We start from the raw sequence: 26,971 nt of genomic DNA, 5'->3' as shown, positions 1-26,971 counted from the left end.
TTACAAATACTGCAAATGAAAAATAAGATTTTCATTACTAAATCCAAGTACATAAAGGAAATCTTGAAGAAATTTGGAATGGAGGATTCAAAACCAATAAGTACTCCTATGACTACCAACTGTAAACTATCAAAGAATGATGAATTTGCATTTGTTGATGAGACACTTTACCGATCCATGATTGGAAAGCTACAATATGTTGTTCACATCAGACCAGACATAGCACATGTAGTAGGTATAGTTGCAAGATTCTCTATAGATCCTAAGGAAACACACATGACAACAATCAAATTTTTTTTTAGATACTTGAAAGGCACAAAGGATTATGGCTTAGTATATCAGAAAGGAAATGTTTTTGATTTAAAAGTTTATAGTGATGTTGATTGGGCAGACAACATTGATGATAGAAAAAGCACAAGTGGAAGAGCTTTATTTTTGGGCGAAAGACTAGTGAGTTGGCTTAGCAAGAACAAGGATGTGTTTCATAGTCAACAGCAAAAGCTGAATACGTTGCTACAACATTGAATTGTACCAACATTGCATGGATCAAACAACTGTTGGATGGAATAAATGAGAAAGTTACCGAGCTAGTAACTATATTCTATGACAATACTAGTGCCATTAATATTTCAAAGAATCCTATTATGTACTCTAAGACAAAGCACATCTCTATCAAATATCATTATCTTAGAGAAGAATCTCAAGAGAAGAAAGTGGTGTTGGAGTATGTTAGCACAAAGGAACAAATAGCAGATATCTTCACCAAGACACTACCAAGGGACACTTTTGAATATCTTAGAAGTAAGTTAGGGGTCCTACCCCTATCTTCTACTCTCTAACCGAGTTTGGTGAAAGCATTAATTCAATGACTCTATCAAATATATTTTTAGAGTTGATGCTGATTTACACACTTTTGGATGTTTTCTAAAGGTGTACAGGAAATGATGCAGGATACAATACAGGGAACAAGAATTGAAGACAAAATGCTCTGACCGAGACTAAGTTGACACATTAAAGCAAGAATTCACTTCATACAGGAAGAAATTACGTTTTAGTTCTTTACTTTTAGGCATTTTTGTCAAAGGGGGAGAAGACTAATATAAGGGGGAGAAGACTGATTAAAAAGACTGAAACTGAAGGAGAGAAGACTGGAGAAAAAAATGAGAAGTCTAATGTATGGGGGAGAATTCTGATGACAGCAAGAGAGAATTTCAGCATTTCACAATCACAACAATCTAAATCTTTTTAAGATCAAATCAATTGGTTTTGCCATCAATGCCAAAGGGGGAGATTGTTGGCATTTGGCATTATAACAAACAATGGGAGATTGTTAGCATTTCAATATGGATATTGAGAAGGTTGTTGATGATTATGGATATAACTGATTAAGGATTTTTACTATCTTGATATTATTATTTTGTCATTGATGTCAAGAAATTGATTTTCTAATTCAGTATGATGTTGCCATATCTTGAGAAGTATGATTTGAAGAGTATAAATATGTCAGTAAAAGACACAAATAGAATATGATGAATAAGGGGATGAATAAGGTATTCAATGGGCAAGTATTACTGAGTTAGACAATGATGAGATCATGATGTTTAGATTATTTTAACATCATACATATGTTGTAAATTGTAAGGTTAATACTATACTATGTTACCGAGCAAAGAACCTAGTTGGTAAACCCTAAGGAACCTAGTCGGTAAACTCTAAGGTTATTGCTATCGGTTAATGAAGGCAGAATGTCTACCGAGTGAAGTTTAGTATTTACCAAGTTGTTACCGAGCTGTAACTGAGCTATAACATAATAAATTAAATTGTAAAATGCGTTATTTAATGAAGGAAGCTGATGAGCTGGAATTGATTAAATGATTGGTATGCTGTGCATGAAGTTTGTTAATGAATCTATGGCAAAGGAAAATCAGCATGAAGATCTACAACTTAGATTGAACCGCAATACCCTACACAAGTTCCAAGAAATGTATGCAAGTTCCAAGGCAGGGTAAAACATTTTCAGATCGAAGGATACATTGAACCTAGTCAAAGTTTGAAGATTTGATGGCTATGATTGATCATGGGGGATGCGATCAAGGAGATTAAGCGGTTAGATAATTGTTTATAAATAGGGAACTATTGATAAACAATGTATGCACAGGGATGGTACATAGTGATTACTGAGCACAGAAGCTTGAAGACCTATTTGAATAATAGAGTATAGAAGCCCAGGAGATGGACAAGATTAGTTCTATGTCTACATTGTATTGAGCAAATAAAAATCTACTTTAGCATTTTAGATGTGAAGTTGTAAATAGATTTTTATTACTGTTATTTTGTGAAGTGACAGAAAATCTCTTAACCAAGTGGATTTAACAGTCTTATTTTTAAAACCCTCTAGCAAGGTGACATTTTGATTAGGTCACTTCTAATAAGGTGAAGATCCTAATAGATCTGTGGGAAATCCCTTAACTAGGTCACATCTAGCAATGTGTTTGTAATCTTTAACATGATTTTCTTTTAACCAAGCATACTCTAGAAGAGTATATTTCTTAGTGGGTCCAAAATCCCACAATGGTTTTTCCCTATTTGGGTTTCCACGTTAAATCTGGTGTTATGAGGTTTATGATGTTTATATGCTTTTGAGTTTGCATGTTTAGCAGTTTTGGTTATATTACTGAAGTATATGTTACCGAGGTTGAATCTAATGTTTTTATGGAAGATTAAGTTTGTATGATTCAGCCCCCCCCCTCTCATCTTGTTGGCTATTGGATCTGTACTTACATTAAGTATCAGAACAATCAAAAATGTTGAAGAAAAAGAAATAAAACTCATTTATGTGAATACTAAAGAGCAAATTGCAGATATTTTCACTAAACCTCTGCCTAAGGAGACTTTTGAATATCTCAGAGACCAGCTTGGGGTCATACCCCCACTGGTAGAGACTTAGATAGTTTATGATAGTCATCAACTGACAGAATTAACAGAGAAATCTTTTACTCCAACTTTGATAGAAAGCTACTTCTCAAGAGGAGTAGTTGGTATAGTGAATTGGTTGGTATTTTGTATGTGAAAATGGTTTTCATACTACTTTGGCATTTGATGTCAAAGGGGGAGAGATTGGTATGGAAAAAGACAAGGAAAACACATGTTACTCCTAGGGGGAGATAATGTTATTTTGGTGAGACTGATTACTCTCTATCTGTATTTTGATTTCTGGTTATGATTTCTTTTTGGGAGATTGTTGGTTTTTGGTATTTGGCATTTCTGTTTTGGCACTTTGATGGTTTTTCCATCTTGTGTTGCCATCAATGCCAAAGAGGGAGATTGTTGGTATTTTGGTATGCTTTTGTCATTGATGTCAACACCTACTAACACTTATCAACTCTGGCACTTTGGAGAATCAACAACATTCACCGACAAACAAATGACTTATGCACAGTCACCGATATCTGGTACAACAGTAGGATATAATGTTCACTGGCACTTGGAATGGCATGGAAAACACCTGGTTATCATTTGGACACTTTGTCTTGAAGATTTGTTTATTGGCATATTGGTATTTGCATATTTGTTGTTACCAACAAATAGGTCCAAGATATACACTGGCAGGTTTATCTTTTCAAGATCAACAAGACACACTATGGAGATGTTTTGTTATTGTTCTAAATGCATCAAGCCGACATGTTGAATTGGTTATTGCATCGGATATTGTTTTATTTATAAATTGATTTTATTGTAATATCCTTTAGAGCTGACCTACGAAAATTGGTCTTAGGTTATGATATAAATGTAAGATCTTATTTGTAAGATCGAATGTGGAATGTGAAAAAGAATTGTGTGAAGGTATATGCGAGATTAAGAAGATCTATACACATAGACATCATTTGAAGGTTGAAGGAGGTTTTTATGAAGACAATCAGAACTACACCGGTACTGAATCCAACATAGAAAGATGCTAATTTGAGCAGTACATTCATATTGGATTTAACCATCCAATTGTAGTTAGTGTGACTCCCATTTTGTGTTTGAGCAGTGAGCTCTAGGTGCTTGGCCTTTCTACATGTGCAGACCCCATTTGTATACACTTACTATCTGTAGTAGTATCATCTGATTGTGGCTAAGGTTTCCCACCATGTTTTTCCCATTACAAGGTTTCCACGTACAAATACTGGTGTTATGTGTTGTGGATGACTTTGTCTTTCTGTTTCATGCATTAATCCTTACCGGTATTACAATTAACTGATAAAACTATTTACCGACATAAAAGATTGGTTTACCGGTATTAAGCATTAAATTGGTTAAGTTGTTTTTGGTTTGAATTTATTTGACAACTGATTCACCCCCCCCTCTCAGTTGTCTCCGGGACCTAACAATGTGAATGTGTGGAAATTAATTGTGGATAATTTAAATTCTATTCCAGTTGTATTATGGCTCTTGTAGAGATTTGGAGAAGATCTCAATGTTGGAAATTGACACTCATCGAGTGAATTTTGGTACTTGATTAATGATTTAGGGTTGTCATTGATGGAAACTCTTTATGAGAATCCTATCCAATAATCACAGATTTTGATATATGGGAGTTATTGTGGTCCAGTAACTGGTAATCCAGTTAACCGGTATTTTAGGTTGGGTACAATAGTTTTGGTTCAGAATATTTTTTGTGATCATGGTGTTATGAATCATGCATGGGATGATAGGACTAACATAGAGACATCATCTTATCATCTTTTGGGTGATCCAGTCAAGCCGACTCAATTCTACAGGTTACATCAATAGGCTGACCTGATAATTATTTATTTTGTGATTGTAGATATATAAGATCGATGTAGAAGATATTTTTGGTGTGTGATATGATTGTATGTGAGCGAATGGTAATCAAGAATCCTTTGTAGCACAATTTCATGTGTGCATTCTTGATCTGGTAGCTGATCGAGACATAAAATAAAGAAGACTTGTAGAGAAGATATAGTCAAAGATTTGGTACATAATCTGCACTCATTCAGGAATTGTTATATGCTATTTTGGAGTTATTTCATTGCATTTCATCACTATAATTTATCAGTAAGGCAGTGAGCCTTTCGGGGTTGTAGGCCTTATTATAATTGAGCAGTGAGCTTTAGGCAGTGTGCCTGAATGCTTGTGCATTCCCCCTCATATAATATTATTTTTCTATTGGCCATAGTAGAGTAATATTATGGGTTCAAATATCACCGTGGTTTTTCCCATTTGGGTTTCCACATAAAAATCCTGGTGTTATGATTTTGTGGTTGATTGTTTTGAGTTTCTAAATTTCAGTTTCATGCTTATGCTTCTGATGGTTTAACGTTAAATCAGAAAATTTAATAACTAGTAGAACAGTGATTCATCCCTCCCTCTCAGTGTTCCTTGATTCCAACAATTTATATTGGAGCCTTGTTCCTTTGAGGAAGCCTAACCACTTTAGGAAGGTTTGGAAGATTGAGTCAATGGATTTTGGTTTTCAGAAACAACTTTCTGTGGCAGTTGAGGATCTTGATACAACAAGAAATGATATCAATACCTTAAAGAGAAACCTGAATATATTAGAAGACTTGATTAATGATTTGAAAGGTCAAGTGAACACTTCAAGAGACAAGAGGAAGGAGCTGATGGACACACTAAACGAGAAAGAAGATCAATGAATGTGGAATCGAGACAAACTTGACAAGCTTGAGAGAGAGATTGTTGTGTTGAAGAATGGGATGCAATCCATTGTGATGAAGATGAGTAAGAAGATTGAATATCAAAAGAAGAATGAAGAGAATTTGACTCAATCATTGAAGGACAAAGCAGATGAATGCTTCAGGATTACCTATGAGAATGATCAGTTGAAGCTGGAGTTGACACAATCAAGGAATAATGGTCAAGAACTTGAAAGACAAATTATTGCCCTAAGAGATAAAATTTCTACTGCAAATGAATACAAAGACAAATTCATTTCTATCTCAACAAGGCTTGATTAGATGCTGGAATGTCAAAGACATGGGAAGGACACATGAGGACTTGGATTTGGACTAGACAATGCTAAACCTAAAAGTAAGAACCCTTTGGTAAGACAACCTAATGCTCATAAATTAAATCATAGATGTTTTACTTGCAATAAATTTGGTCATATGAAAAATTAATACAAAAGTAAGATGAATAATGGAATGAATAATGTGAACAATAGTCCTACCTTTATCGATCAATGTGAAATAATTTTGGTCACAAGTCAAACATGTGCAGAGTAGTAATGAATAATTTTTTTTTATAATAAAAGATACTAATCTTGTGGGATGTTTGGACATATCTCTAACTAGTGCATGACAAGACCAAATAAGATGAACTTTAGACCTATATAGAATTTTGTTTCCCGTTCATGCAATAAAATAGGTCACATTGCAAAATATTGTAGAATCAAGAAGAATGCTCCCGTAGACAAGAACACAACTAATGATAAAGGAAAGGCGAAGGTAGAGGAGATCAAAGATGAGCATGAGAAGATGTGGGTTAGAAAGGATGAATCAGCTAGTGGATCTGTTCCCGAATCTGGTGCAGAACCCTCATCCAGTAACTAAGGCATTTGGCCTTAGGGGGTGACATCTTCATGAAAATTCTTGAGGAACCCCATTAGAGAGATTTGTGATCGATCATGGTTGATTCCAGATGCTTGCAGATGATTATTCAGATCTCTAGATCATCCGATGAGTTGATTGATGTTGAACAGGGCATTTGATTGAACCTTATCAATGCATTTATGTCAACCTGAAACTGAAATACCCTAAAAATGGTCATCTAAACCATGAGCCCCTAATCTTGACAACATCACCAAGGTCCTAACCAAAGGTAATTAAAAAAATCTTGAGCACACAATTAATTTCTAAAATCAGCAATGTCACATGGCAAAATTAATCACTCAATATTAATTAAATATTAATTTAATTAATTAAATCATTCCAAGTAAATCAATTTAAATAATTATCTTATTTATTTTAATTAAATATCCTTTTGCATATTTAATTAAATAAATCAATTTGCCATTAAATCATTAAAAAGAGGAATTAATTTGAAAAATAAATAAAAATTGCCACAAATCTTCAAAAAAGGAAACAAATAAAAAAAGAAATTAATTGAGGAAAAAAAATTAAAAATTGAGAAAATAAATCAATTGGAGATAATCTTGAAAAACAAATTAAAAACTGATAAATAATCTCAAAGAAAGCAATTAAAATAATTAAATATTAAAATTGAATGAAATAGAGAATAAATCAAATTTTTTCTGATTTTATCTTAATTTTAGTTCAATTTCCTTTAAAACTGAGAAAAGCATCCAATCACATCAATTCACCTAGATTGTGCTTTCTCTTGGAAAATATTGACCGCTCATCATCATTTGATCTTAGCCGTTGGTTTCAAAAATCCAGAGAATATATTATTATTATGTTGTTTTTGCTCTAGGTTCATTGAGAATTTGCATTGAGATATTGCATATTATTTATTTCATATTGCTTAAATAATTTAGCTTAAATATTTATATATTGCTTAAATCATGTTAGATTAATCTTGCATATCTAGCTTAAATCTTGCATCCATTTAGCTCATATTCATGCTCATATAGATTAAAAATCCTTCATTTAGGTGTTGTCTACTCATTGGATAGCTTAGCCTTCTAAGAGCAATCTAAAATATTATCTACTAGAAGGCAATGGGTCGCTTTGTAATGGTTTATTATTCATTGATTATTGGTTTACTAACCATGCATCTAATGACTTAATTGAAGTGTTGTGTATTTCAGCTTGCAGATATAGGTTCACTTTTCACACACACATTAAGGGCGCCCACCATGGGGATCGAACCCTAGACTACAATATTTTTGATGTTTCTTGAACAAATTTAATGCTTAGTTTTTATAACTAATAAACATGTATTAAATTTGCAAATAAAAATCTTTCCTTTTGCTTGTTCTTTTGTGACAATCAAAATTGGTCTCTGTTTGGAGGGCATAAATTTTTATTGAACCATTTGATCTAAACCAATTTTTGATATGTTGTTGAAAACCAAGTTTTATACATTTTCACCAAAGATATTTTCCTAAGGATTTCTGATTTGAAAGTTATTAATGACAGAGTGTAGTACTATCATTTTACTTATTCTGCTATGATAGTAAAACATGGTCTCTGTTCGAAGGGAATAAATTTTTATTTAACAATTGGATCTAAACCAAATTTTGATATGTTGTGTCAAACCAAGTTTTCCACATTTCCACTAAAGAAATTTTCCTAATTATCTCTGGTTGGAAAGTTATAAATGATAGAGTGCAGTACTATCAAAACTGTCATAACTAGGATAGTCATAAAAAATGAAAATTCTTGTTAGATTAGTTTAATTTACAGTTTGCATGCTAGAATTTTTTTTTGATGATTTTTTTTTTTAATGTTATTTTGGCAACTAATTTTGGGATTTTAATGTTTGCAAGTTCTCTTAACAAAGAATACAATCATTAAACATATGATTTCCAAAGATTCTAAACTTGAACTATTGATATTTTTGTTTTGTAGGTTGCCTCCAGAGATACAAACGAACATTATGTCTTCTTAACTTTTTTTAGGAACACTTCAATTTCTATAAGGGAGAGAACTTTTTTTTATGTGTTTTTGGGAGAAATCTAGAGTAGGAGAGTATGCTCTTGTCCATTTTGACAATAAGAAATCCAGACCTTGAGGTTTTTTCTATTAGAGTTTGAGATCTATTGATACATTTAGAGGGCCTGCGTCCCAAGAAACCCCTAAGGCTTGGTGAGAGGGAATGCCCCAAGTGAGTCCGACCAAAGCCAGGAATCCAACTCACTATAATAAAACACTTCTAGGGTGAAAGTCCCAGGAGACAAAATAATCGGTGGCACTGCTTCATTTATGAGGAATGTCTCATGTTGAGCATCTTGTAGGGCATCACGGTCTAAATCATGCTTGCGTGACTACATGGTTTCAACATCCTACTGGGTTTGTATCTAAATCACGCTTGAATGAAACCCTTACTAAGAACTATAAGATAGAGGCTACTCGATTCACCTCTAAAAGGGGGATAATCTTTGTGCAAGAGAGATAGTAACTCTCCCAAGACACTTTGCATATTATGTCCCCATTAGCATTTAGAGTCGACTAATATGGCATTGAGAATCCATTGTGTGAGACTCAGCGGCCATATTCTGATTAGCTATTGGGTGTGTACCTAAGTCAGCAAGCAAAGATTTTCTTCTCTAAGCCAACTTCTATAGGGTTAGTGTGTTGTGATTGAATTATTATACATCTTGCATGTTTTATGTTTTTTCATTCCTGAAACTAAAATCGAAATACTGAAACTGTAGAAAACAAATCAACAGCTCAGTGATCAAAAATCTATTCTAGTCCAAAACTGGTCCCTGTCAGTCATCAAAAACTTAGCCCTTGTCAAAAACTGGTCCTCAATAGTCATTGAAAACTCTGTCTATCAGAAAATCATCTCTGCCCAATCCTCTGTCGTACGAATTCCTAATTTTATCAGTCCCAAACAGTCAAACTTGCCTAAACCAGTCTACAGTGAGCATAAAATTGGTTATCATCCTCCCAAGCATAAACAGTCTTGATAGTGTACCCCTATCATTGTGTTGCATGATTTTATCGATCATCTCTAATCTATTTCAAATGTCTTACACATGATAGATCATTGCGTGAGACTTATCGGCCATATTCTGATAAGCTATTGGGTTTGTACCTAAGTCAACAAGCAAATATTTTATTCTCTAAGCCAACTTCTATAGGGTTAGCGTGCTGTGATTGAATTATTATAAATCTTGCATGTTTTATGTGTTTTCATTCCTGAAACTAAAATTGAAATACTGAAAGTACAGAAAACAAATCAAACAAATCAACAACTTAGTGATCAAAAATATGTTCTAGTCTAGAACTAGTCCCTGTCAGTCATCAAAAACTTAGCCCTTGTCAAAAATTGGTCCTTGACAATCATTGAAAACTCTGTCTGTCAGAAACTTGTCTCTGTCCAATCCTCTTTCGTACAAATTCTTGATTTTATCAATACCAAATAGTCAAACTTGCCTAAACCAGTCTATAGTGAGCATAAAACTAGTTATCATCATCTTGAGCATAAACAGTCTTGATAGTGTACCCTTGCCGTTGCTTTTCATGATTTTGTCGATCATCTCTAAGATAGTTCAAACAAAATCTTATCAAACCTAAGTTAACTTAGATAAGGTCTTACATAGGGTAAATCATTCTTGAAACTAGACTAGATCTTAGTTACTTCCCTCAATCACTACACTAAATGAACAACTAGCTTTGATGTTACCTTGACATCTGTAACACCTCTCTCTATCAACTGTAAATGGCTACCTTAGCTTCAATTCCCATGGCTACCTTGGATCAAAAGGATCAAGATATCAAGAAGGAAATATATGACATGAAAATCCAACATAATAAATCAATGACTCCATTTGAAAAACAAATGCATGATATCAAGAGTGAGAAACTTCAAGGAATGGTAAAATGATTATATGATTTGACTATCGAAAACCAACAAATAATTAACAAGCAAAAGCCAAATCTCAAAAAAGCTCACAAGAAAACTTCACCAAGACATAAAGAAATTTCCTCCAAATATCCTCTAGATAGACAGTTCACACCTTTGGGGCAATCTATTGAGTTGACTTTGAAAGAGATTCTTGAGAATAATCTTATCATATTGCCTAAAAAGACCACATGGGGATGTGAATTTGTGAGTAAGTATTGTGCATATCATAGACAAAATGAATATAAGACTTCGAAATGCATCAAATTAAAACATAAGGTTCAAGATCTCATTCATAATGGTGTCATTAAAATTGAAGATCCCGATGACTCACCTAAAGAAAAAGAAGGAACTACTTCTAAGCATGATCAAAATCATGAACTTATGTCTAGCAATGGCCCACATGTATCCTCCATCTCTTCCTTGATGCCTCCATCTCCTAAGGCATCTCAACAACAATCCATACCATCTCCTTCAAACTATGAAACTTCTCATGCTTATGTTCAAGGGCTATCTCCTATGGAAATCCAGGTTAATGGAAATATTGATACAAGTTCCTCTAAAGATTTTAAAATCTTAGATCCTATGCCATCATGCACTCCAATTACAATCATACCCACTCTGGAAGGCCCTTTCTAAAATACTTCCCCATCATGCCAAAATATAGAGACCTTCCAAGAATCCCCTATGCCTATGCACAATCCCACCCCTTCCTTAGAAGTGCCTCCATGTCAAGAGGATAATCTAAAAAATGAAGAAACAAGTCCTATCATAGATCAAGATCAAGTCACCAAAACTCTTCAATCCCATCCAATGGTTGAAAAGGATCTTACCTCCCTAGAATCCCATGGTGACCCCATTATACCTTTCCATTTCTTCCAAGGTGATCCCCTTCCATATCAAGAGCAAATCATCCTTCCTGAGCAAGATCATGAGGCCTCTTCCACCTTTTCAAATGATCCTATTCAAAATGAAGATTCAAACACTCTTCCTACTCTATCCAATGGTCCTCTTCCATGTCAAGATCAAAGTATCCCTTTATCCCCTTGTCATAATCCTTCACATTCACCTCAAGGATCTGTCATGCCTACAAAGCCCTCTCAGGATCCTACAAGTTAAAATATTTATAAACGTAAAGGGGTAGACCTTCACAAGCAAGAAACCATCCATGTCAAAGACAATATTAAGGGTCATGACCTCAGTGACATTCCTCAAGATGGTGGTATCCCTACTAAACCAAAATACAAGTACACACCTTCCCCTTCATCTCTTCCATTCATTTTAGGACCCTATATGACTCCATCCCTTGTGCAAGATCAACAAAAGCGTACATCTTCTAATACCTTCCATCCATCTAGAAGGAGACAAAGGCTCACTAAGCAAAAGAAAGATAAATCAAAATCTATATGGATTCCTAAGGCACTTGTAGAAGCAATGCGTTCCAAGAAATTACAAAAGCATGAAAAGTCAAAAACCATGTGGATCCCTAAGTGTCTCCTTGAAGCACAATAGACTAAAGAAAAATCCAAATCAACAGCCGAGATTTTTGTTTCTCCATCCAAACCTTCCAAATCTATTTCCCCATCACCTCTTTCATCCATTTTGGATCCTTATATCCAAAAATCCCTAGTTGCTCCTCCATCCAAATCTCGAAATCTGAGATCCACTTTTCATCCATCAATCCACTATCCCTCAAGATGTGTACCAATGGTGGTCCTACAAATGTTTCCATTCGTTCATGCACCAAACTTTCAATATCTGCTCCATTATCCAATACCTCCTTTTCATCCTTCCATACCCCTTATACAATCCTTTGCATAAGACTTTACCCTAGTTTCATCGCAAAATCCAAAAATTAAGGAAATCAATATTGGAGATGCTGGACATGTACACTTAGCTGAGTCCTTGGAAAGACATCTTTATGCTAGACCAGTGAACTACCTACACAAAACTCCCTGACCCTATGAACAATGTGCACCTTAAATGATATATATCTAAGGGTTGGGTTAGTTTCAATTTTTCTTTTTGCACTGCATATCATTTTCTTAAAAGCACTGCATTGCATATAGTTTCTTTTTCAAATGCATCGCATTCATAAAATTTTTGCATTTGCATATAGCAGCATCAATAAAATAAGGCAACTGTCCAATTTTATCATTTGTTTGCATTCAAGAGAAACAAGGGTTGTCTCCTTTCTTAAATATTCAGACATGAAGTCCTTGAGGTCATAAGGTTATTCATTTTTCAACATTACCCTATGACGACACTTTACTTATGGTTGGGTAGTGATTTCACTATTTGAGACTTGTTAACCCAAAATCTATCAATTGCTATATCTCAAACACATTAATAAAATATCTAATTTATTCTAGACACCTAGTTGATCACATGACTAGTGAAAAATCTAATATTCTACTTGAACGCCGCTGTAATTGTCACACCTAAGTAGGTTTCATTACTTACAAGTCAAGGCAAGACAATAAAGAAAGAAAAGTGCTATGCCAAATATTCATCTCAAGGCAAAAGAGAAATGATATATAATTGAAATATCACACATACAAGTGCGACAAAAAGCGTGACTATGGGAACATGCGAGTAACTTCATCAGGGCTATGGACGCCTACTAGCAATGGAGAAATATTCGAGAAATTAAAGTCTATAACCTCATCAGAGCTCTAAAAGCTTGCTGGCAGTGAGGCTCTATTCGGGATGATTTTGAAGTTAGGATAATCCATGTAGCTATTCATATAGGATGCTAAGGATCTTTAGTGAACACAAGAGTAGGAATTAACTCATTTGCACTCACATGGGCAAAAGAAGATCAAAGTTTCAAGAACCAATGGGGAAAGTTTTCTGCATCTCCATATATAAATCCTAGTCAATAAGTGTGTTAATTTGGATGTTCCAAGGGACCTTAAGGATCAATTGACCGCTTATCTATAAAATGTTTTGTACCTCTAATTCAATTGATGTATTAAAAAGTGCTAAACAAACATGGTCATCCTTGTTCAAATAGGAAATGCATCTTCATCATGCATATTGCATTAACATAGGTCATATTGAAAATTCCTTGTCTCCACATGCATTCTAGAGATCATCATGTCATATAGGTCTGCATATTGGGTGCATAACTGAGAAAATCCTAAATTTTTTTTTTCATAAAATGTCCTTAACAAACTCTTAAAAATCATAAAATGTCTTGAACAAACTCCTAAAAATCATAAAAAAGTCCTAAACAAACTCCTAAAAATCATAAAATATTCTGAACAAACTCCTAAAAAATAAAAAAAAGTCCTAAAGAAATCCTAAAAAACCAGAAAAAGTCCTAAAGAAATCCTAAAAATCAGAAAAGGTCCTGGAGAAAATCCTAAAAATTAGAAAAAGTCCTTAAAAAAAAAACAAAAAGCCTTTGCCAAGCAGGTGAAAACCTGGTAAATAGACGCGTCTTGTACTCAAGCGCTCAATCTATCAACGCAACATTGGCATTTCCTATTTTCATTCCTGCTTTCCTGCATCTTTGCTTTCGCTTGTACATATCTTTTAGTCACTTTCATGACATCCTAGTTCTTTTAGAACCCTCATGGATTGAAACCAATCAATGTCCTAGTCTTAGGGTAATCGACTGAGTAATTTATATATCCTAAGCAGTATCAACCAAGTCATCTTTCGGTCAGTGGTACCTGGTCATCCACTCTGAGTCAATCACCTGTCTCCCAACTACTGAAGAGTTTTATCATTGAGTACACAAGCAAAACAAGATTATTGAAAACAATCATTAAATTGTTTGAGATGTGCATGAAATTTTCTTTGTGTGTTGTCTTTTACATTGGCTTTGCTTATTATTCCCTCTGAGTAACTCGAGGAAGTATATCTTGACTAAGAGGAGCAAGGATTGGGGTGTTGGAATTTTGATGATGTTGTGATTGTCGTTGATGGACACACACTTGTTTTATGATCACTTCCTTGTGTATGAGTTATGCTCAACCGGTAATTGTTCCAACCAGTATTATGTATTATAGTCTTTAGACTATCGGTGTTTTGTAGAAGGTGTTAACCGATCACAAACTGACTGAAGACCCAAAGCGGTATGAAGACCTCAAGTGGTTCGAGGATCTCAAGCACAACAAAGGAATAAAGCGGCAGTTGACACTTTTCCCAATCTTCATTTTGACAACTGGTAATTGGTAAAATGTTTGAACTAGTATTACTTTGTGATGAGTTACCAACTAGTATTTTTGTGATGAGTTATCATCCACTGACACTTTGGCGGTGATTTTGTGCCATGTTACCAAATGTGTCTAGATGCACTGAACCTAGGAACTTGCAATGTAATCCTATTGGACCGACATGAAATCAAATTCCTTTATAAGGACATCATGTCTAGGGTTTTAGAAGTTGTTAAGGCTTTAGTAATTGATGAGGTTTTTGTATGTGCAATCATAGAAGAGAAGATTAGGTTTGTGTGTAGAAACAATGTGTGGAGATATTGAAGACTAAAGTAATGCTAAATGTGCATTAACAATGAGCTATCATAGATCTAACCAAGCATACTGTGCTAGTATCTAGATCGCTCACTTGTTGATTACTCACATCTTTGACAAGTCTGAAACCCTTAACTAGGTAGGCTTGGCAAAGCCTTTGTAAATCCTCTAACATGGTGGTTCATAACTGTGAATCTAAAATCCTCTCACAAGATACTCTTTAATATGGTGGTTCATAACCATGAATCTAGATTCCTAATAGGATCTGTTCTGGTGAAGAACATTGTATGACCTTAACTGATCTGGTTTCTATTCTGTAGATAGCTACTTGTGAGTTTCTACTCACCGTGGTTTTTCCCATTTGGGTTTCCATGTCAAAACTTCTTGTGTTATGGTGATTGTGCTCTTGTGGTTGAATGCTTTATTTTTTGTTTGGTTTGCATTTGTCTTAACCGGTTTGTTGGTAAATTTGTTATACCAGTTAACTGCTAAACTATTTAAAAGTTTAAGTTCAGTATTTTTTGGTATACTTATTTACCCCCCCTATTAGTATTCATCAATTGGTATCAGAGCCAACTGTTTTATAAGTTTAACCACTTGGAAGGAGATATAGGGGGAATAGACTATGAGGGAACTTACTCAGCATCTCACTTAGACTGAGAAAACTTTTGATGAACTCAAAGTCAAATATAAAGTCTCTCTAATGAAAAGAAGAGAGCATGCTGAGAAATTGATGGAGCTTACCAAAAATAGTTTTTTTGATGAAGCAGACGTGGAAGCCCTAGTTGAAGAAGTTGAAAAACTGAATGAATCTAATGCCAACTTGAGAAGGGAACTGGAAGGACTAACTATCAGAATGTGTCAAGAGCTTGAGAACTAGAGGAAAGATGAAGATCTGGTAAAAGACAAAGATCATGAGATCTCCAAGCTGAAGCAAGAAATCCGTATCCTTACTGCTCATCTCCAAGAGAGTAAAGTGGAAAAAGAAGAAATGCATGGTGAGATAAACATGGCTATTTTTGAGAATGCAACCTTGAAGGAATCCAATGCTACTATTTCCAAGGAACTCACTGAGTCAAAGGAAATACTTGCCAAATTCAATAAGAGTACTATTAAGCTAGAACAAAAGCTTGAATCAGCAAAACCGGTAAAGAATACCACTGGACTTGGTTTTTCTGGTTATGAGGAAGGTGAGACCTCTAGAACAAAAGATGGAGCATCAAAGAAGCAACCAACATCAAAGGGTAAGCAAAAGTTTAAACCTATTTGCTTTAATTGTCTCAAGGGAGGACATACTGCTAATGTGTGTAGAAATAAGGCCTACAATAATTTTCCTTATTTTCTAAATGATAAGCCTAGATCCAATAGATTCAATGGAAACTGTTATGCATGCAAAAAGTTTGGGCATAGAGAATTTGAATGCAGGTCTATTATGCACAACACTGGGAGATATCATCAAAGGACTCAAGGAGTTTTTCCTAAATCATCTGTGAATCAGAATCCAAACTGGTATAATGCCTATAACCATCAGTTAGGTGGTGGTGGCTATCAAGTGGCAATCAGTTGGAGAGGAACCTATTTGATTTTCCATGGTAGTGGTCACACTACTACAACATGCAGGAGGAAGAATGGTAGAATGAACAATGGATCATGGAGAACACTTGGAATGGTATGCTATCATTGCAACAAACCGGGACACCCTGCCAGAACCTGTAGAATGAGAAAGAACCTATTAGATGATATACCGGTTACTCTAGAAGGGAAGACTGATGTTGAAACCATTCAAGAAGGAATGAATACAACATGGAAAAAGAAACCTGAAGAAGTGTCACAAGATGAACCAGTTTATGCACCTAGTACAGAAGTCTCTGAATCGACAAACTGAGCTTCGTAAAAGCTTAGGGGGAACAAATCGGTGAAATGTTTCGAACCCCCAGTTTATATCAGTAAAAGACCTGAACCAACATACATTACCTATCAATTAGTAGAAGATTGTGAAGTGGTAAAAGGAAAAATTAGGGTTTATACCCTAGCAGTGGAGAATTTATTATGGTAGGTGAAGAATTCGTTTAAAAGGAATTTTCAAAGTCATTTTCGCTTATCAGTTTTTGAGCGAAGATTTTTTCAAAACTAGAGCGACAAAAGGCGATTCGACTTGAGATTTAGAGAGACTTCAAATCTTGCAGAAGAATCAAGAGAGATTTACAATCAATCAAGTAAAGAACACCAAGCAGTAACCAAGCAACCGAAGTGGTGTAGTGTGAGCTGCATTTGTCAAGCCCTAAATTTTGAAATTTTGAAGGTATTTCTCAAAAATTTTGTTTATTAGTTAAATCATGGCTTCTGCATCACACTCTGGCTCTAGTGTACCTATGGACTCATCTAATTTCATTCAAAGAAAGATGAAATACAATGCCCTGTCCCAAATACCTACCGGAGTCATTGTCGAAGGAGATATTTCAGGGTACATCGACTACAAATTAGAAGACCTAGGATACTTAGCGATTGATTCCTAGCTAAGTCTGTTTTATGGGGATGACAAGAAGATCAAACCAGAATACAACATTTTGGAGAAGAAGAAACTTCACAATGCGGTTTACTTTCTTGAAGAGTTCACGGAAGACCACATCCGCATCATCCTAAACATAGTACATGGTGACAAGATGTATCTTGAAAGGATGCATGACATTATGCCTGAAGAAATTCATGCCATCACCGGTTTCTGCAACATTGGTGAGGTGCCAACTCTAAGGAAGGTTATCAAGAATGAAATGACTAAGCTCACCTGTTCTTTGAGCGACCAACAGGGAATGACCATCAACTCCATCAAGGATGATTGGATAAATATGTTTGCATGGTGATTGGATACCAAATGTTTTATGCCAACAGATTAAACTCTATCTCTGCTGCTGTGGTTAATGCCACCTACAGAATGATCATGGAGGATGCCTCATTTGATCTATGCACCTGTTTGCAGAAGTAACTTTTATTAAACTTAAAGTCTATCAAACAGGACAGTGCCCTAAGATTCAAATTTGGACAACTTTTGGTGGGTTTGTTTTTCTACTTTCAAGGCTATTTCCCGGGAGTCGGTGATATTCAATGGTCTGTTGACCAACCGGTCACCAAAAAAATTAGGGAAAGTCTCCAAGTGGTGGGAACCAGATATCCTAAATTCTTGAATAAATATTTTGATGAATTCGAGCGGAAGATGAGCCAAAGGATGAGGATATCTGGCGATATTGTTAAGAAGTATGAAAAGGACATCTACTTTACCATTAGAGTAAATGAGTGCACAATGGAGGTGGTTGAGCCCAGACAGGAAGAAGTAGAACCTATGGGATATGAGGTAATGTATGACATGTTGGATGGGTATGCCTCTACCCTGATTGCCTCTCCTTTAAATGCAAAGAATAAGCGAACCGACACCTACTTGGAAAGTGTAACATCGGTTGAAGAACCTTCTATGAAAAAGGGAAAGGTAGTGCCAGCAACATCGACATTGGTTACCTCAGCCATCCCAAAAGTGACCAAGTGGTCACTTGCCAAGAAGAAACTGGAAGTTGCACCTGCTAAAGTATTTGAAAGGAAGCGGAAGAATAAAAGCAACTCACCTGGGTTTGAGGATACATAATCAGATGTGCAGCCTAAGAAGACCAGGCAGACAAGGAAGAAGGCAAAAACTATTGGCAATACACCTGCATCATCTGCACTGGTAAATATTGACATCTCTTCTTATAAGTCAATGACACATTGTCAAAGGACTATCAAGAATGTAAGAAGAAAATTGCTTAGTGATCTGAAGGAGTGTTTTGATGATTTTACCGATAGTGAAAAAGAGGAAATAGAGTAGGAAGTCATTAATTATCTATGTATAAATGACCGGACGCCATCAGAAATTAGATCAGAGGCACCTGATTCTTTGTACAATTCTTTGGACAACAAATGCAACATTGCCATAGAAAAAGAACAGGAAATAAGGGAGAAAGTATTTGCTCAGTACTTTCCTGAAGCCTCCAATTCTGAATTATATGAGATTATGGCCACTCATAAAGGTCTCTTCTTCATGAGAAGAAGAATACTCAGGTTGCTAGAAGGAAAAACCTCTGAAGTAGAGGATGACACTCATCTGCATGCCAAAGCTACTGTTTGGTTGCATCAAGTGTCTAAGGCCAACAAGAAGGCCGAACAGGAACTGGAAAGTAGAAAACTAGATGAGGTATATGACAGTGAAGGAGAACCAGTCATTGAACAGGTGGACATTATTGATGTTGATGCTTTGGATGGTGAAAACGTCACTCCAGATGTAGAAACGGAAAAAGCTGATAAGGAAAAAGAAAACAAGGAGAAACAAGATAAAGAAAAAGAAGAGAAGTAGAAATTGGACAAGGAAAAGGCCGACAAAGAGAAAGAGGAAGAAAAGAGGAAACAAGAGGAAGAAAAGAGGAAACAAGAGGAAGAGAAGAGGAAAGAAGAGGAAGAGGAGAAGAGGAAAGAAGAGGAGAAGAGGAAAGAAGAGGAGACAAGGAAAGCAGAGGAGGAAAAGAAACAAGCAAAGAAAAGGGAGAAAGAAGAGGAAAAGAAAAGAGTGGAAGAGAAGAAGGAAGTAGAAAAGAACAAGCAAGCGGAGACTCCAAAGGCAACCGGTGGTCAAGCCAAACCAATCGAAATCACCAGTCCTCTTGACCTCCAATCTGTCGATGAATCGGAGCTGCTGCAAGGTATAAAGCTAGCATAGGAAAGACAAGAAGCATTGAGAAGGAAAAAGGAGTAGGATGTCATTCACACTGCGATTGACACCCTTACGAGTTTGATTCTTGGTACTGTTTCCTCTCTGGCCCAACTAAAACTTCTATGTACAGTTGTAGAGGATCACGTACAATGCCTGGAGGATGTTACTGAAGCTAATGCACATAAGAAGCATCAAAAGGCACTTAACACTACCTTAGTAAAGAGACTGAATGAGCTCCGGTCTCAACTTCAAAAAGAGCAGAAGGATATAAGAGATGCTATGGATGAGGGAAATCTACTGCTGAGAAAAATAAGCCAAACCCATCTATTTTGTGATGATGTGCTTGCACAAAATTAAAGGACAGACTGCAATCCAATTTTCAGGCATACATAAGCAACTTTAAGACCCCGTATGATTATTTTACTACATATGGGCAAATCGTTCACTAGTATCAGCTTTAGTCTACCAAGATTGAGTTGGAGACTAGCAACAGGACAAGAGATTTGCAGGAACTTCAACTAGTTTTGTTACCTAGACTGCAAATTCTTCAGAAGTGCTTTCTCAATCTGGAAGCATTGACGGTAACTCAAGAAATGAGTACAATTGATGCCATGGAAGAACATGTATCACAGATGTAGAAAGAAAGTGAGGTGGCTACCTGATTACTTGAGTCATGGTCATTATCCATGAAGACTTTTATACAAGATTTTAAATCAGTTTTTGATAAGTTTCACTCATTATTGTCATAAAGACTTATTTATTTTAATGATAATGAGAAACAGGGGCTGTTATGCATTACTTTGTCATTGTTGGCAAAGGGGGAGTAGTATTGAAAATTTTGATGAATGTTCTGTATACTTGCATGTTATCTCTTTAAGGGAGTAGTATACATTGTATTTTCTGCAAAAAGGGATAGTGTATATGCTTAGGGGGAGTAATTTTGATTATGACATTTTTTTTTGTTGTAAAACACTTAGATGTCAAATTTTTTCCTAAGTGTTGCCATCAATGCGAAAGGGGGAGATTGTTGGCATTTTGATGATGTTGTGATTGTAATTGATGGACACACACTTGTTTTATGATCACTTCCTTGTGTATGAGTTATGCTCAACTGGTCATTGTTCCAATCGGTATTATGCATTATACTCTTTATACTATCGGTGTTTTATAGAAGGTGTTAACCGGTCACAAATTGACTAAACACCCAAAGCGGTATGAAGACCTCAAGCGGTTCAAGGATCTCAAGAAGAACGAAGGAATAAAGCAGCAGTTGACACTTTTCCCATTCTTCATTTTGACAACGATAATTTGTAAAATGTTTGAACTGGTATTACTTTGCGATGAGTTACCAACTGGTATTTTTGTGATGAGTTATCATCCACCGACACTTTGGAGGTGATTTTGTGTCGTGTTACCAAATGTGTCTAGATGCACTAAACCTAGGAACTTGCAATGTAATCCTATTGGACCGACATGAAATCAGATTCCTTTATAAGGACATCATGTCTAGGGTTTTAGAAGTTGTTAAGGCTTTAGTAATTGATGAGGTTTTTGTATGTGAGATCATAGAAGAGAAGATTAGGCCTGTGTGTAGAAACAGAGTGTGGAGATATTGAAGACTGAAGTAATGCTAAATGTGCATTAACAATGAGCTATCATAGATCTAACCAAGCATGTTGTGCTAGTATCTAGATCACTCACTTGTTGATTACTCACATCTTCAACAAGTCTGAAACCCTTAACTGGGTAGGCCTGGCAAAGCCTTTGTAAATCCTCTAACAAGGTGGTTCACAATTGTGAATCTAAAATCCTCTCACAAGGTAGTCTTTAATAGGACTTATCTCTTAATAGAGATCTAGATTCCTAACATGATCTATTCTAGTGAAGAACATTGTATCACCTTAAGCGGTTTGACCTTAACTAGTTTGGTTTCTATTCTACAGATAGTTACTTGTGAGTTTCTTCTCACTGTGGTTTCCCATTTGTTTTTCCATGTCAAAACCTCTTGTGTTATGGTGATTGTGCTCTTGTGGGTGAATGCTTTATTTGCTGTTTGGCTTGCATTTGTCTTAACTAGTTTGTTGGTAAATCTGTTATACCGGTTAACTGCTAAATTATTTAAAAGTTTAAGTTCAATATTTTTTGGTATACTAATTCACCCCCCCTCTTAGTATTCATCATGGAGGCATAATTATTTTCATTGTTTTCTTCTTGTAGGAATGAATTCGATGATCTGGAAACATCTAATTAGCTGGGTGTCTATGATAATTGCCTTCACATCAAGGTGAAATCACCACACATACCTCGACTCCACTTATTTGTATGCTATAGGAAGGTTGGAGTCATTTCTTTGTCTATTTTGAGGGAATTTATTTAATGTGCAATCCGGATGCATGCGTAATCTGTCCAAGGATATGAATGAACAAAGGGTCATTGTGGACAAGATAATTAATATTGCATATGAAAAGGAAGGAACTCTATTTTGCCTGATATGTTTGTAAAACACTTAGTAATGAAAATTAAGCATTCCAAATCTAGTGACTAGGTTTAGGTTGCAATCATTCTAAATTTTATGCATTTCGAGTGATTTCGGCATGATAACAATGATCTCTTTATCTTTTGAATGAGTTTGAAGCTTCACCATTCCTCAGCTAAGTGGTCGCTTTTTCATCATCGTTTCTTCGATCGAGTACTTGTGTATTGAGATGTTAGTTTCATAAATGAGCATCTTCTATAGATCCATACATTTCATTTTACACTTATTTGCATTCATATTATTGCATGAAGAAAAATAAACATTTTCATTACTAGTTACTCATTCTCCTCATTTATTTGCATAAAAAGAAGAAAAAATAAACATCCATATTCCATTTGCATGATACTAGAAATATATGCATACATATAGAATAAAGCATATAGAAAAACATCTCATAATAAATCAACACAATTACGATGAAATCAAATCAAGAGCTCATAAATTGGCTATCCTGAGTCCATTTTCGGGATCGAAATCAAAATCTGACATCAACTCTCTAATCAAAATTTCACGATGTTGACCACTGAGCGCTTTCATCAACTGCTCATTCTCTTCTTCAATTTATGCTCAATTTCTCGTTAATCAATGCTAAATCTCAATTTAATTCTCACTTTAACTCTAATTTTAATCTTCAACATTAATCTTTGTGCTCAAATAACTTATCATCACTACAAAAAAAATTGCCTACTGTCATTGCGCAACCCTCACTATCTTTTGATTTCACTCCCGAGGGGGGCATACTCATTACCTAAAAGTCGAGAATTTATTTCAAAAATATTCGTTACAAGTCAAGTAGCTAAGCTTCATCAAATCAATCATTAGGGGCATATTAGTTTTATCGCTTCATATCAAGCTGACATTATCTTTGTCTAAATCAGTCTCTTAACGTTAATTAGTTTTATCACTTTTCATCAAGCTGATTATTCGTTTAAACTCAATCAAGGGTTTAAAGAGTATCTTTGATGACACTCAATCTAAGAAGGTTTTTAGTTTCATCGCATCGAATCAAGCTGGATAGTTTATCTTCGCTCATCGTATCTTGATCAATCAAGTTCAAGATCGGTTTTTCTCTTCGCTCACTGTGTCTAGTTTAATCAAGTTCTAGATCTGTAAGATCCACTTCTTGATCAATCAAGTTTAGGTTTGGTATCTGTGCTCTTCATCAGTCCTAGTTAAATCAAGTTCGGGATCGGGCTCCAAAACAAGCTGAATACCTTGCTCTTCATCTGGTTCCTGATCAATCAAGTTCAAAACTGGTATCTCCTAGACATCAAATTTTTTTTGAACCAACGCGCTACTCGCACATTACTTCAAAGAGGGGAAAATGTAATACCCTAAAAATGATCATCTAAACCATGAGCCCCTAATCTCGACAACGTCACCAAGGTCCTAACCAAAGGCAATTAAATAAATCTTGAGCAAACAATTAATTTCTAAAATCATCAATGTCACATGCCAAAATTAGTCACTCAATATTAATTAAATATTTATTTAATTAATTAATTCATTCCAAGTAAATCATTTTAAACAACTATCTTATTTATTTTAATTAAATATATTTTTGCATATTTAATTAAATAAATCAATTTTCCATTAAATCATTAAAAAGAGGAATTAATTTGAAAAATAAATAAAAATTGCCACAAATCTTCAAAAAAGGAAACAAATCAAAAAAGGAATTAATTGACAAAAAAAAGAATTAAAAATTGAGAAAAGAAATCAATTGGAGATAATCTTGAAAAACAAATTAAAAATTGATAAATAGTCTCAAAGAAAGGAATTAAAACAATTAAATATTAAAATTGAATGAAATAGAGAATAAATCAGTTTTTTCCTGATTTTATCTTAATTTTAGTCCAATTTCCTTTAAAACTGAGAAAAGCACCCAATCACATCAATTCACCTGGATTGTGCTTCCTCTTGGAAAATCTTGATGGCTCATCATCATTTGATCTCAACCATTTTTTTCTATCTGAATTTTCTATAAATTTCGACTCTCATCTCTCATTCAAAAATCCTGGAGAATATATTGTTATTATGTTGTTTTTACTCTAGGTTCATTGAGAATTTGCATTGAGATATTGCATATTAGTTATTTCATATTGCTTAAATCATTTACCTTAAATATTCATATATTGCTTAAATCATGTTAGATCAATCTTGCATATCTAGCTTAAATCTTGCATCCATTTAGCTCATATAGATTAAAAATCCTTCGTTTAGGTGTTGTCTAGCACTAGATAGCTTAGCAATCTGAGAGCAATCTAAAATTGCATCTACTAGAAGGCAATGGCTCACTTTGTAATGGTTGATTATTCATTGATTATTGGTTTACTAACCATGCATCTAATGACTTAATTGAAGTGTTGTGTATTTCAGCTTGTAGATATAGGTTCACTTTTCACACATACAAAAACTAGGGTTTGTGAAGTTAAAAAGGCAAATGTGAATCATTTCTCACAATGCGAGTGAATAGTTGAAGTAGCAGAGCAAGGAAAACTAGTTATCAAGGTGATCTAAGAGCTTAAAGAAAATTCGACAAAGAGTATTTGTGCATCTGACAGACACAAGAGGTATTCACAGAAGAACACTCTTAACAATAAAATTTATCAGAATGTCATCATCTTCTGTTAGTACTCCTTTGGTAGTAGAGGTTTCTGAAAGAGAAAGGATGCAATTTAAGAAGCACCCATTTAAGTCAGTTGAGGATGATCCAAATAGTTCCTTCTCATTTGTGCCCTACGATGTTTTGTATGTTGATGATGTAAGAGCCTATAGTTGTTGCAATATTGAAGAAACTAGTAATGAGGTGATTCTAGAAATTTACAATCAACACCTCTGGGACTAAATGGAAATCTTGAATTGGAATATGTACAATTGCAGAGGAAGGGTTTCATGCAGTTTGTGCATTTCCCCATGTTCAATTAAGATGAGTGGGTTAGATATATTCTAAGCCGTGTGTGGGATGAATTTATCTAGTTAGACAAGCCTTACAAAATCACCAAGCAAGCCATTCATGCAGTCACATGTATGCATCAAACCGATGACAAACCTAATATGAGGAAGGTAGGTAACATAACTGTGAAAAAGGCAACCAATGCCACAATTTGATAATAGATCTATGACTATTGATAATATCTAAGAGCATGATGTGAGATTTCTATCTATGCTCATTGGCTACAAGGTCTACCAGTCTGGTAGACTGAATTCAATCTCAAGAATAGCTATTTATGCAACACATTAGATGGTGAAAGAGGACATGCAGTACGACCATTGTTCAGTTCTTCTTGAGGAGCTCTTGAGAAACTTGAAGAAGATAAAATTAGATGAGAAGAATGTATTTAAGTTCAGTTCTCTAATTGTCTATCTAGCACTATACATCATGAACCAAATTCTCAGTATAGGAAGAGTGTAGTGGGAATTTGATTTACCAGTGTCTGCTTAGATCAAACAAGGGTTGCAAAGATTGGGAAATAGGGAGACTCAGATTGCTTTCCTATGGAGCTTTCTCAAAACTTTACAAGGTAGGATGAAAGATAGAGAAAGGATTCCCAAAGAGATTGTTGAGAAGTATGAGAAGACTACTTGCTTCATGGTAGACAAAGACCAACATCACATGGAAGCTTTGGAGTCCAGGATACTCTAGATTTTATCGATGGGTTATGAGGTGGATTCTTAGACCCTTGAAGTTTATGTTCAACACCTTTTGAGAAAAATGGTGGACCCCAATGAACCAAGGTTTGGTGCATTTAAGGAGAAGGATATGGAGTTGCACAAGAAGTTCACAGAGCTTGCAAGAAAGAGAAAAGTATCTAAAATGGTTGAGGAAGTGGTTTTGTAGATGGGATTTACTCAAGATGCACTGAAGCAAGAAAGGGAGAAGCATACTCAGATGCAAGCCGAGGAGGAATCTAAGAAGCCTAAGGTTGAACTAGTTCCCTCTAAAGAAAAACCAAAAGAGACCAAGTCTGCCCCTACTCAGATTATACCATCTACATGACAAAGCTCATCTGGAAAGGGAGTTTTGAAGAAAAAGGAGAAACCCAAATGAACCTATGTTGTTGTAACTCTGGTAGCATCTGAGACTGAATCAGATGAAGAAGTAGAAAAGGAGAATAATAAATGAGAGTTTGTTAGGGTTATTAGGAAACCACAATCCAATAGTGAGGTGCAGAGTAAGAAAGCTAAATCTGAACTTTCCCTTACTGGAAGACCCAAGAGGGGAAGGAAGATCAGAACAAAACTTGATGATTATCTTGAATTCGATGATTTGCAAGGTAAATATACATTTTTTTCTCCATTGATAATAGATCAATTGATTGATGAGATAATTATTGATGAAAATTTGAAGAACATTGGTGCATACTATAAAAATTAAGTCGAGGTAGATTAGAGAAAAGTTGAGGAAGTTGTCATTTTGTCCTTGCACAACTTTAGTAAATCCTTGATTGAATTGGAGTGTAGTATCCCTAAGGATCTATATAATATTATTGAAGAGATGAGGTTGACAACTAGTAAGATAGATAAAGAAATGAAAGAGAGAGAATTGATTAGTTTCTACACCTGTATCTCCCAAGATGAAGCCAAAAGGCTCATTGAGAAAAAATAAGAAATAATTTAGAAGTAGGAACAACGTTAACAGGTTAATGATTGGCAAGGTTGAAG

The sequence above is a fragment of the Cryptomeria japonica genome, chromosome 5 (genome assembly GCF_030272615.1).
Source record: "Cryptomeria japonica chromosome 5, Sugi_1.0, whole genome shotgun sequence".
NCBI lineage: Eukaryota > Viridiplantae > Streptophyta > Pinopsida > Cupressales > Cupressaceae > Cryptomeria > Cryptomeria japonica.
This window is presented reverse-complemented; position numbering follows the sequence as displayed.